The sequence below is a fragment of the Tachyglossus aculeatus genome, chromosome 4, assembly GCF_015852505.1.
Source record: "Tachyglossus aculeatus isolate mTacAcu1 chromosome 4, mTacAcu1.pri, whole genome shotgun sequence".
Taxonomy (NCBI): Eukaryota; Metazoa; Chordata; class Mammalia; order Monotremata; family Tachyglossidae; genus Tachyglossus; species Tachyglossus aculeatus.
The window spans coordinates 127,265,699-127,279,065 of NC_052069.1; positions in this window are offsets into that span (position 1 = coordinate 127,265,699).

A 13,367-nucleotide genomic window follows, 5' to 3' on the forward strand; every position below is an offset into this window, starting at 1 on the left:
TGAGCCCACTGTTGGGTAGGGACGGTCTCTATATGTTGCCAACTTGTGCTTCCCAAGCACTTAGTACAGTGCTCTGCACACAGTAAGGGCTCAATAAATACGATTGAATGAATGAATGAATGAACTTAACTTCTCTGGGCCTCAGTTACCTCATCTGTAAAATGGGAATTAAGACTGTGAGCCCCCGTAGGACAACCTGATCACCTTGTAACCTCCCCAGCACTTAGAACAGTGTTTTGCACATAGTAAGCACTTAATAAATGTCATCATTATTATTCATTCATTCATTCAATCATATTTATTGAGCCCTTACTGTGTGCAGAACACTTTACTAAGCACTTGGGAGAGCACAGTACAACAGTAAAGAGGCACATTCCCTGCCCACAGTGAGCTTACTTGTCTGCTGTGTGATCTTGGGCAAGTCACTTCGCTTCTCTGGACCTCAGTTCCCTCATCTGTAAAATGGGATTAAGAGTATGAGCCCCACGCAGGACTGGGACTGTGTCTAACCTGATACTTTGTATCTACCCAAGCACTTAGAACAGCTCTTGGCACATAGTAAGTGCTTAACAAGTACCATCATTATTATTATTATAGTGGACACACCACAGCCCCCCGAGTTCTGTCACTTCCCAGCTCCCCTGACCCCCAACCCTGGCACCCCCTCCCATCCCCTGTGCCTCTGTGCTTATGGGTGGCCCCTCCACAGATGCAATGTCCCACCCCAGGGGCAGCTGCATCGTAGGGGCTGATGAAGCCATCCCTTCATTTAGTCAGGCTGCACTGTGGGGCCTTGTTTATATTTTCAACAGCCCCCCAGGGGGAAAGACAGGCTGACCTTCCAGGCATCTGTCTTGGTCGGTGAAGGGGGTGGTGGCGGGGGGGCGTGGGGGGAGGATTTGTTCTGTAAGTGGGGCCGGGGAGAGGGGGGCTTGGGTGGGAACTGGGGGTGGTCTGGTTTGACCTGCACCTAACAGCTCACAGCCTCTGCTGCCCTACCCGGGGCCACGGAGGGGGGAGGCTCTGAGTCCTTTCAACCCCATCCAGGTCCCGGCCAGCTGGGGAACTCCAGGAGCCTGGGCCAACTGGGGGGCCGGCTGTGTGGGGTGGGAAGAGACGGGAGCCCCGCCAGGGCCTCGGAGGATGGAAAGTGGGCCGCACTCCCTGGGATGAGCTTTGGTCTTCCTCTTTCACTGGAAACTCCTGCTCTGCCTCAAAGGGCAGGCCTGGTGATAATAATAATAATGATGATGATAATGATGGTATTTGTTAAGTGCTATGTGCCAGGCGCTATACTAAGCACTGGGATGCATACAAGCAAATCGAGTTGGACACAGCCCCTGTCCCATGTAGGGCTCACAATCTCAATCCTTATTTTTCAAATGAGGGAACTTGGATTCAGAGAAGTGAAGTGGCTTGCTCAGGGTCACACAGCAGAAAAGTAGTAGAGTCAGGATTAAAACTCATGATCTTCTAACTCCCAGGCCGAGGCTCTAGCCACTATGCTGTGCACCGATCCACTTGCCCTCTCCTCAACTTGCCCACTTGCCCACTTGCCCACCCCCTTCTCCTCAACATGCTATCCGACCTTGGCTTCACAGACTCCGTCCTCTCCTGGTTCTCCTCTTATCTTTCCGGTCATTCATTCTCAGTCTCTTTCGCAGGCTCCTCCTGCCCCTCCCATCCCCTTACTGTGGGGGTTCCCCAAGGTTCACTTCTTGGTCCCCTTCTGTTCTCGATCTACACTCACTCCCTTGGTGACCTCATCCGCTCCCACGGCTTCAACTATCATCTCTATGCTGATGACACCCAAATCTACATCTCTGCCCCTGCTCTCTCCCCCTCCCTCCAGGCTTGCATCTCCATCTGGATGTCTGCCCACCACCTAAAACTCAACATGTCCAAGACTGAACTCCTTGTCTTCCATCCCAAACCCTACCCTCTCCCTGACTTTCCCATCACTGTTGACGGCACTACCATCCTTCCTGTCTCACAAGCCCACAACCTTGGTGTCATCCTTGACTCCGCTCTCTCATTCACCCCTCACATCCAAGCTGTTACCAAAACCTGCCAGTCTCAGCTCTGCAACATTGCCAAGATCCACCCTTTCCTCTCCATCCAAACCGCTACCCTGCTCGTTCAAGCTCTCATCCTATCCCATCTGGACTACTGCATCAGCCTTCTCTCTGTTCTCCCATCCTCGTGTCTCTCCCCACTTCAATCCATACTGCATGCTGCTGCCCAGATTGTCTTTGTCCAGAAACGCTCTGGGCATGTTACTCCCTTCCTCAAAAATCTCCAGTGGCTACCAATCAATCTGCGCATCAGGCAGAAACTCCTCACCCTCGGCTTCAAGGCTCTCCATCACCTCGCCCCCTCCTACCTCACTTCCCTTCTCTCCTTCTACAGCCCAGCCCGCACCCTCCGCTCCTCTGCTGCTAATCTCCTCACCGTGCCTCGTTCTCGCCTGTCCTGCCATCGACCCCCGGCCCACGTCATCCCCCGGGCCTGGAATGCCCTCCCTCTGCCCATCTGCCAAGCTAGCTCTCTTCCTCCCTTCAAGGCCCTACTGAGAGCTCACCTCCTCCAGGAGGCCTTCCCAGACTGAGCCCCCTCCTTCCTCTCCCCCTCGTTCCCCTCTCCATCCCCCCCGTCTTACCTCCTTCCCTTCCCCACAGTACCTGTATATATGTATATATGTTTGTACATATTTATTACTCTATTTATTTATTTATTTTACTTGTACATATCTATTCTATTTATTTTATTTTGTTAATATGTTTGGTTTTGTTCTCTGTCTCCCCCTTCTAGACTGTGAGCCCACTGTTGGGTAGGGACTGTCTCTATGTGTTACCAACTTGTACTTCCTAAACACTTAGTACAGTGCTCTGCACACAGTAAGCACTCAATAAATACGATTGATTGATTGATTGATTGCCTTCAAGGTGACCCAGAAGTCTTCTTGGGGCCGAAGCCGTGGGGAGAAGGGACAGGACTCTGGGGACAGACTGCCAGGGGTCTAGCCAGGAATCTGTCTCTGATATTGCTTTGTGTACTCTCCCAAATGCTCTGACTCCCTGCCCCAGGTTCTTTATTCTAGGGACAGTCTTGAGGTCCTCTCCACCATTTTTGGCTCAAAGGGACAGGAGGAAAAAGCTACTTTCCACCTAGGTTCCTGTGCAGCATTTAGCAGTATAGGGGAAGGTAAGGACAGCATAGCCCTCTTGGGGCCAAGTCTGTGGGGGGCACCTACGTTCTAGAACCATCATCCTCATCAGTGATATTCATTAAGAACCTACAATGTCCAGAGCACTGTACTAAGAGCTTGGGAGAGTTCTATACTCTATAAATAGACATTTAAGGGCCCAAATTTCTGGCCCAACTCCTCAATCACTAACAGAATGGGTTGTGAGTCTGGAAGCTTCCAAAAATTTGTCTGGGAAAAGCCTAGAAACCACCTATGTTAAAAGGTCAAATCAGATTTCCTAACCTTGAGATTTATCCACTGTAAGCTAAATCTCTACCAAAGGCAGGCAAATCAGTAAAAATCATCATCATCATCATCATGAGAAGCAGCATGGTTGTTTGTTGTTTGTTTTATGGCATTTGTTAAACGCTTACTATGTGCAAAGCACTGTTCTAAGCATGGTCTAATGGATAGAGCTCAGGTCTGGGAGTCAGAAGGACCTGTATTCTAATCTGGCTTGGTTGAGCACAATGTTATGTAAATGGACATTTAAGAGTTGGAAGACACCATCTCTGCCTTCAAGGAGCTTACAGAGGAAGAGCCACAGGTAGCTTGTGAACCACATGCTCCAGACCCCCATATCTCATAAGAGGCCAAAGATTATAGGGAACGAGTTTAGCTACTCTGTTATATTAGACTCTTCCAAGAGCTTAGTCCAATCAATCAAACACATTTATTGAGTGCTTACTGTGTGCAGGACACTGTACTAAGAGCTTGGGAGAGTACAAACAACCATATAACAGACACATTCCCTGTCCACAGTGAGCTTACAGTGTACGGGGAAAACAGAAATTAATATAAAGAAATAAACTACAGATATGTACATAAGTGCTGTGGGGCTGGGAGGGGGGATGAATAAAGGGAGGGAGTCTGGGTGACGCAGAAGGGAGTGGCAGATGGGGAATGGAGGGCTTAGTCAGGGAAGGCCTCTTGGAGGAGGTGTGCCTTCAATAAGCCTTTGAAGGTGGGGAGAGTAATTGTCCAGTATTCTGCACACAATGAGTGCTCAATAAATATCATTAATTGATTTTTGATGAAATTCACCCATGAGCCAATTTATAGCTGCCTAGGCCAACGAAGGATCCTTTTTCTCTACCATGCTGTACATACACACAAACACACACACATACACACACACACAAACATTCTTTACCTTATTTAGACTGTAATATCATTGTGGGAAGGAAATGTGTCTGCTAATTCTGTTGTACCCTCCCAAGTGCTTAGTACAGTGCTATAAAACATAGTAAGCATTCAATAAATACTGTTGATTGATTGATTGACTATAGACCATCCCTCTAGACTGTAAGTTCATTATGGGCAGGAAACATGTCTGCTAATTCTGTTGTATTGTACTCACTCAAGTGAGTAAGTGCTCAACAAATACCATTCATTGACTATAGACTGGCCCTCTAGGCTCCAAGCTTGTCACGGGTAGGAGACGTGCCTGTTAATTCTGTTGTACTCTCCCAACTCTTAGTATATTGCTCTGCATCTAGTAGGTGCTCAATGAATACCACTGATATATTTTTGCAGCACCTGGGGCTCTTCTAACACTCGTCTTCCTGTCTCAAGATCCTTTGTTCAAAAAGAACTGCCCCTCTCTTGATTGCACTGCTCCACGCTGATCTTGCTAATGCTGTTGTCTCCCCATTTTCAGCTAGGGGCATTGTGGATGTTTTGTTTCACTTCTCTGGATCTCAGTTCCCTCATCTGTAAAATGGGGGCCCCATGAGGGACAGGGACTATGTCCAATGTTAGAGCATTTCCTCAGTCCCCCTTACTTTCAGTTTCCAAACTTCCACTGATCTGGATATCCACTTATCTGGATGTGCTGCTGTTGTTGACTCTTCTCCCATGTCTCACCCTGTGCAGCTATGCTGTTGTGTGGTTCCCCCTTCCTTCTGCTTCACCAGCCCCACAGGAATAATAATAATAATTATAATAATGATGGTACTGGTTAAGTGTTTATTGGGGACACAGTATGCACTTAGTAAATACGAATGAATGCAAGAGAGCACTGTTCTAAGTGCTGGAGTAGATACAAGCTATTCAGGTGGGACACAGTCTCTCTCCCACGTGGGACTCAGTCTTAATCCCCATTTTCCAGAAGAGGGAACCCCCATTTTCCAGAAGAGGGAACTGAGGCCCAGAGAAGTGAAGTGACTTGCCCAAGGTCACATAGCAGATAAGTGGCAGAGCCAGGATTAGAAGCCAGGTCCTTCTGACTCGCCAGGGCCAAGCACCTTCCACTACTCCATGACAGTACTTATGTCTTGTCGAGTTGTCTCTGACCCATAGAAACACCATGGACACATTTCTCTCAGAATGCCCCACCTCCCCCTGCAATCTTTCTGGTAGCATAGCCATGGAGTTTTCTTAGTAAAAATACACAAGTGGTTTACCATTGCCACCTTCAGCACAGTCAGTTTGAGTCTCCGCCCTTGACTCTCTCCCATGTCTCTGCTGCCCAGCACAGGGGAGTTTTAGCAGATGCTAGCAGATGGTCTTCTACTCGCTAGCCGCTAGCCACTTGCCAAGATAGGAATGGAATGGGTATGCCTCTGCTTGACTCTCCCTCCGTAGTCAAGATTGGTACAATATTGGAAACTCTACAGGTGAAACTCTGAGAGGGTGAGTACTTATCTACAATTTATAGACTGTAAGCTTGTTATAGGCAGGGAATGTGTCTTTTATATTGTTGTACTGTATACTGTACTCTCCCAAGTGCTTAGCACAGTAAACGTTCAATAAATACAATTGACTGACTGGCTGACTGACTGACTGACTGACTTCAGTGCCATGAGAGCAAATTTACTCCAGGGCCTTGTGATTTGTGGTCCTGTCTCTCTACTTACTATTCTGGGTCACCCTTGATTTTTCCCTATGGAAAATCAGAGGTCATTTAACAGCGTGGTCTAGTGGTTAGAGCATGGAACTGGGTGTCAGAATGACTTGGGTCCTAATTCTGGCTCCATCACTTCTCCGTTGGGTGATCTGGGGCAAGTCACTTCATTTCTGGGTTACCTCATCTGTAAAATGGGAATTGTGAGCCCCATGTGGCATATGAACTGTGTCCAACCTGATTAGCTTGTATCTGCCCCAGTGCTTAGTACAATGACTGGTGCATAATAAGTGCTTAAGAAATACCATTAAAAAATATAAAAAAATCAGTGGTGTTTATTGAGTACTTACCATGTGCAGAGCACTGTACTAAACTTTGTGGAGTGTATAATATTTGATAGATAGGTTCTCTGCCTACATTGAGCTTAAAGTCAGCCCTCTGCATGCTCCCCTCCTTACAAAAGAACTTCCTTTGAAGCTTGGGTTTTCTAGAAGGTTCTTTCCACCTTCATTTTGCATTTAGATGAGAATCGGCAGGCAGAATACTCGTGTGCTGTGGATTTTTTTTTTAAAGTAACGACAAGATAGAGAACAATGTGAACTGTCTCCCAGCCTATTATTTTTAGGGAGAGAAGAAACAAACAAATAAACAGATAAAAGAAAACCCCAAAACCAAACCACTTAAGCTTGAAGTAATTCCAGAGTCCAGCTCTAAGACAAAATAGCCATCAAACCCTTGAGAATCCAAAGACTGCAAAACTGAACGGAGGAAATGTAACATTTCACACATTGTCAGTTCCTTTAGTTTCCAGACAATGGATGTCTTCTTATCTGGCTGCCAAAATGTCTGTAAAACAGTGTGCGGAGGAGAGAGGGCGTTTCTATTAGGTTAGAAAATGCAGCTGGCCTCAGGAGTGGACTTTCTGAGGGAAGATTTTGCAGTGTTCCCTGAAGGAAGTTGTTCTTCCGTGTCTTTGAAAGCCAACTTCCTACCCTAAGCCTGTTCCTTAAGTCTGGATCTGAGATGTCTCAGTCAGTCAGTCATTCAGTCGTATTTACTGAGAGCTTACTGTGTGCACAGCACTGTACTAAGCACTTGGTAGAGTTCAATACAACAATAAAGAGACACAGTGCCTGACCACAACAAACTTACAGTCTAGAACCCTGTAATAGAAGCCCTGCGAGTCCCCAGAGGAATGGGGGACAAATCACAGTTCCTTCCAAGACCTCAGCCACTCCAATGACAAATAAGTTTTTTCCCACAAGAGGTTTGGTGAGGGTAAATCTTGACCCAGGTCAGAACTCTGTCCCGAGGAGAGGAGGCTGCCAGGACTGAAAGGAGGTGGAAACCCCAGGGGAGGAAGGAACGATGGTGAATCTTCTCAGGGGGCCAGGAGAAGGGGAGAGAGCTGACCTGAGCCACTTCTTCAAATCCAGGGGGTCCATTTGGCTATTTCTTCAATCAATCAGTCTATCAGTGGTATTTACTGAGCATGTGCTGTGTGCAGAGCACTGCACTAAGCACTTGGGAGAGTACAATACACGTTCTCTGCCCTCAACAAGCTTACAGACTGAGGAAGAGTCTACAGTTAATCAATTGATGGTATTCATTGAGTACTATGTGATGAGCACTGTACCAAGAGTTTGGGAGAGTGCAGTACAACAGAGCTGGAAGACATGTTCCCTGCCCACAATAAGCTTACAGTCTAGAGGGACAGATTACTGTCAATCAATCAATTGTATTTAGTGAGGCCTTACTGGGCTCAGAGCACTGTACTAAGTGGTTGGGGCAGTACAATATAAGGGGCAGTACAATATAACAGAGTTGGTAGACACGTTCCCTGCCCACAAGGACCTGACAGTCTAGAAGGAGAGACACACATTAATATGAATAAATAAATGACAGATATGTACATAAGTGCTAAGGGGCTGAGTAAGGGGTGAATGAACAGAACAAATCCAGTGCAAGGAGCATGCCTTCTTTGATATTCACATCATTAATAAACTGAATAATAAATATGTATTTACATACATTGAGAAGCAGCGTGGGTTAGTGGAAAGAGCACGGTCTTGGGAGTCAGAGCTCATGGGTTCTAATCCCGCCTCTGCCACATATCAGCTGTGTGACCTTGGGCAGGTCACAACTTCTCTGTGCTTCGGTTCCTTCATCTGTAAAAGGGGGATTAAGACTTTGAGCCCCACGAGGGACAACCTGATTACCTTGTATCTACCCCAGCACTTAGAACAGTGCTTGGCACATAGTAAGCACTTATCAAACACCATCATTATTATTATTATTATACACACAAGTGCTATCTTTTATTGGGGTTTATTCATTCACCTCATTTCTCAGATTCAAAGACAGGACCCAGCCTCATCCCAGGAGACGGAGATGAACCCTGGTAGTCTGGACTTTGGGGGATATGGAGTGGCTTTCGGGGGATGTGAGAGCCCAGTTTTGCAGCAGGGACAACCCCATGATGGCGTCTCCCTTGAAGCCCTCTGCCTTCTCTCTCTCTTACCTCCCACTCTTTCTCTTTTTTTATGGTGTTTGTTAAGCATTTACAATGTGCCAGGCACTGTACTAAATACTGGATAGGTACATGCTAATCAGGTTGGACACAGTCCCTCCCCAACATAGGGCTCACAATATATCCCTATTTTACAGATGAGGTTATTGAGGCACAGAGAAGTAAAATGACTTGCCCAAGGTCACAGAGCAGACACATGGCAGAGCCAAGATTAGAACCCAGGTCCTTCTGACTCCCAGGCCTGTGCTTTATCCACTAGGCCATGCTGCTTCTGTACTTACCATCCAATCAATCAACCAATAATATAAATACAAGTGCCTGCTGTGTACAAAACACTGTACTATGTGCTTGAGGGAGTACAATAAAATAGACATGATTCCTGTCCTCAAAGACCATACAATCTAGCAGGGGAGACAGACACTAAAGCAACTCAGTATTAGATATGAGAAGCAGCATGGTCTAGTGGAAAGAGCACAGGCCTGAGAGTCAGAAGACCTGTGTTCTAAACCCAACTCCACAACTTGTCTGCTGTGTGACTATGGGCAAGTCATTTAACTTCTCAGTTACCTCAAAACGGGGATTAAGAGTGTGAGCCCTAAGTGGGACATGTACTGTGTCCAACCCAATTAGTTTGTATTTACCCCAGCATTTAGTACATTGCCTGGCACATAGTAAACACTTAACAAATAAAGGTATCTACATAAGGGCTATAGGGGTGGGGTAGGATGAGCAACTGTGTTTGCAGACTCAAACATATGGGTGATGCAATAGGGAGGGAAAAGAGGATGGGAAGATGAAAGATTAGTTAGGGAAATTGTAGAAATCTGGAAGGCTTATTTTATTTCATTGGCATTTGTTAAGCAATCACTATGTGCCAGGCACTATACTAAGTGCTGGGTTGGGTACAAGCAAATCGGTCTTAATCCCTGTTTTACAAATGAGGGAACGGAGACCCAGAAAATTAAAGTGACCTGCCCAATGTCACCCAGCAGAAAAGTGGAGGAGCCAAGATTAGAACCCAGGTCCGCCTGACTCCCAGGCCCAGCCTCTATCTACTAGGCTGTGCCGCTTCTTGGAGGAGCAGTCCCTCGCTAGGCTGTAAGCTTGTTATGGGCAGGGAATGTGTCTGTTATATTGTTATAATGTACTCTCCCAAGCATTGAGTACAGTGCTCTGCACATAGTAAGCGCTAAATAAATATGGTTGATTGGCAGAAGACTGTCAATCATGGATCAGTGCCCCTCCCCAGTCTCTTTGCTGCAGGGTTTGCAACATAGGTGGTGTGGGCTGTTTTGAGGAGAGAGAAAAGATGATAGGGGTGGAGAGGACCGTAGGCAGTCTGGAGATCCTTTCTGAGGCCCCAGAACTGCTCTGGACATCCAGCAGACCCTCTGACCCTGCTCCTGACAGACCATTTTTCGTCCTCTATCTGACCCTGTTCTCAAATAGGTAGGTGTTTTATTTTATTCATTTCTTTCTTTAATGGTATTTAAGTGTTTACTATGTGCCGGGCACTCTACACTAAGCGCTGAGAGAGATGCAAGCTAATCAGGTGGGATACAGTCCCTATCCCACGGTCTTCATCCCCATTTTCCAAATGAGGGAACTGAGGCCCAGAAAAGTTAAGTGACCTGTCCAAGTTCACTCAGCTGACAAGTGACCGAGCCAGGATGAGAACCCAGGTAAAAATAATAATTGTGGTAATTGTTAAGTGCTTACTATATGCCAGACCCTGTACTATGCACTGGTATTGGATACAACCATATCAAGTTTGACACAGTCCCTGTCCCTCATGAGGCTCACAGTCATCATCCCCACTTTCGAGATGAGGGAACTGAGGCCCAGAGAAGTGAAGTGACCTGCCTAAGGTCACCCAGCAGATAAGAGGTGGAGTTGGGATGAGAACCCAGGTCCTTCTGACACCCAGGCCCGGGCTCTATTCACTAGGCCGTGCTCCTTTGGCTGACTCCCACTGGCTGCTCCTATCCAAAAAGGCAGTTGGTGGGGAAAGAGGTTGGGAGGGAAAGGGTTACTGACACCTCACTGAACGAGAATGGCAGTGGCCTTGTAGCCAGCCTCATGGCCTCCACCGGACCCAGCTCTCAACCTTCACTGCCCTGAGGCCACCAAGTCAAGCTGGACACTGGCCCTGGAGCCTGGGAAAGTCTGGGCCTCATTTGTGTTCGAAATCTGTTTCCAATTGAGGCCTCCGGGGGTGGACGTCAGCGGCGAACAGTGCCGTGATTAGCTGGCTGTCAGAGATCGGGGGCACTGGCTCGGGGTCCACCCCAACCCAGCCCACGGGGATGGGGTGGGTGAAGGGAAGCTGGGTGCTGGTGGCCTGACTGGGGCGGTTCGTCTTCCCTTCTCCCCCGACAGGGGAGTTTCTCACACAGAGGACAGTGAACAGGGGAGATTAAGAAAATGAAAACCAAAAGGGCAAGGAGGCAGAAGCCAGAAAGCCTGACAAACACCGGCATAGACCGGGCCTGCTGAGAAATATTCCCCTCAAGGTTTGGGGGGAACTACGGGGGCTGCTGAGGAGCAGAGTGTGGTAGCTCCAGTTCCCTTGCATGCTCTCAGCTTGGCCTAGACAGAAAAACAGCAGACTTGAGGCCTTCTCTAAGTCCTCCTTTCCTCTTCTCCCACTCCCTCCTGTGTCGTCCTCATTTGTTTGCTTTATTCATCCCCCCTCCCAGACCTACAGCACTTATATACATAACTGTAATTAAATTAAATTAACTTATTTACATTAATGTTTGTCTCCACCTTTAGAGTGGAAGCTTGTTTTGGGCTGGGAATGTGTCTGTTTATTGTGATATTGCACTCTCCCAAGCGCTGAGTACAGTACTCTACACACACAAAGCACTCAATAAATTCAACTGAATGAAATGAACGCCTTATCCTTGCTCCCCTGCTAAGTCACTTCTGTGTCCCCCATTCACCTGGACATAGAATGACACTCCCTGCTAGGGGCGGCCCAGTCACATCATTATATACTTACCTCAGCACTTAGCAAAATGCCTGTCATAGAAAAATTGCTTAAATAATAATAATAATAATAATAATAATAATAATAATAATAATGGCATTTATTAAGCGCTTACTATGTGCAAAGCACTATTCTAAGCACTGGGGAGGTTACAAGGTGATCAGGTTGTCCCACGGGGGCTCACAGTATTAATCCCCATTTTACAGTTGAGGCAACTGAGGCATAGAGAAGTTAAGTGACTTGCCCAAAGTCACACAGCTGACAATTGGCAGACCCTGGATTTGAACCCATGATCTCAGACTCCAAAGCCTGGGCTCTTTCAACTGAGCCATGCTGCTTCTCAATGCAAATAATGCAACAACAAGAATAAAAATGATTATTTGAGCATCTCGGTTCCTAATTATTATTATTATCATTATCATCACCATTGCTGTTATAATAATAATAATAATAATTATTATTATTTAGCATGGCCACGTGGAAAGAGCACAGGCCTGAGAGTCAGATGTCCTGGATCCTAATCCCAGCTTCAACACTTGGCTACTCTGTGACCCTTGGTCAAGTCACTTCATTTCTCCATGACTCAATTCCCTCATTTGCAAAATAGGGATTCAATACTTGTTCTTCCTCCTACTATGACTGTGAGCCCCATGTGAGACCTAATTATCTTGTATTTACCTCACTGCTTACTACAGTGCTTGGTACTTAGCATGCACTTAAAAAACTACCATTATTATCATTAGATTTGTTTTAATTTAATTTATTTTAATGGTATTTGTTAAGTGCTCACTTTGTGGCAGGCACTGTATTAAGCACAGAGGTAGATATGAGCTAATTGGATTAGACATAGTCCCTGTCCCACAGTCTTAATCCCATTTTACAGATGAGGTCACCAAGGCCCAGAGGAGTTAAGGGACTTGCCCAAGGAAACACAGCAAGCAAATAGCAGAACTAGAATTAGAACTCAGTTCCTCTGACTCCCAAGGCAGTGCTCTTTCCACTAGGTCATTCTTCTTCTCCTTGTGGGCAGGGCACATGTCTACAAACTCTGTTGTATTGTACTCTCCCAAGCTCTTAATACGGTGCTCTGGACACAGTAAGCCCTCAATAAACACCAGCTGATTTTTCATTCATTCAATCATATTTATTGAGTGCTTACTAAGTGATTACTGGTGACAGTGGCAGAGATGAACATCAGCTGACTCCAAAACTTGCTAAAGGTTGAACCATTAGCCTTGGTTAGTTACTGCTTATATCTCCAAGATCTGCTCACCTAGGGGTGGGGTTGATCCATCTACCAATCGTATTTACTGGACATTTACTGTGTGCAGAACACTGGACTAAGCGCTCAGGAGAATACAGCAACAAAACAGATCCATTCCCTGCCAAAATGAGCTTACAGTCTAGTACGGGAGAAAGACATTTATATAAATAAATAAATTACAGATACAGACATAAGTGCTATGGGTCTGAGGGAGGGGGGGAATAAAGGGAGAAAACTGGGGTGACACAGAAGGGAGTGGGAAAAGAGGAAAGGAGGGCTTAGTTGGGAAGGCCTCTTGGAAGAGAAGCACCTTCAATAAGGCTTTGAAGGAAAGGGAGAGTAATTACCTGTCACCTCTGCATCACTAAATGTGCAAGTTCAATCAGTCAATGTTATTTATTGAGCACTTACTATGTGCAGACCATTGTACTAAGTGCTTGGGAGAATACAATACAACAATATAACAGACACATTCCCTCCCCACAATGA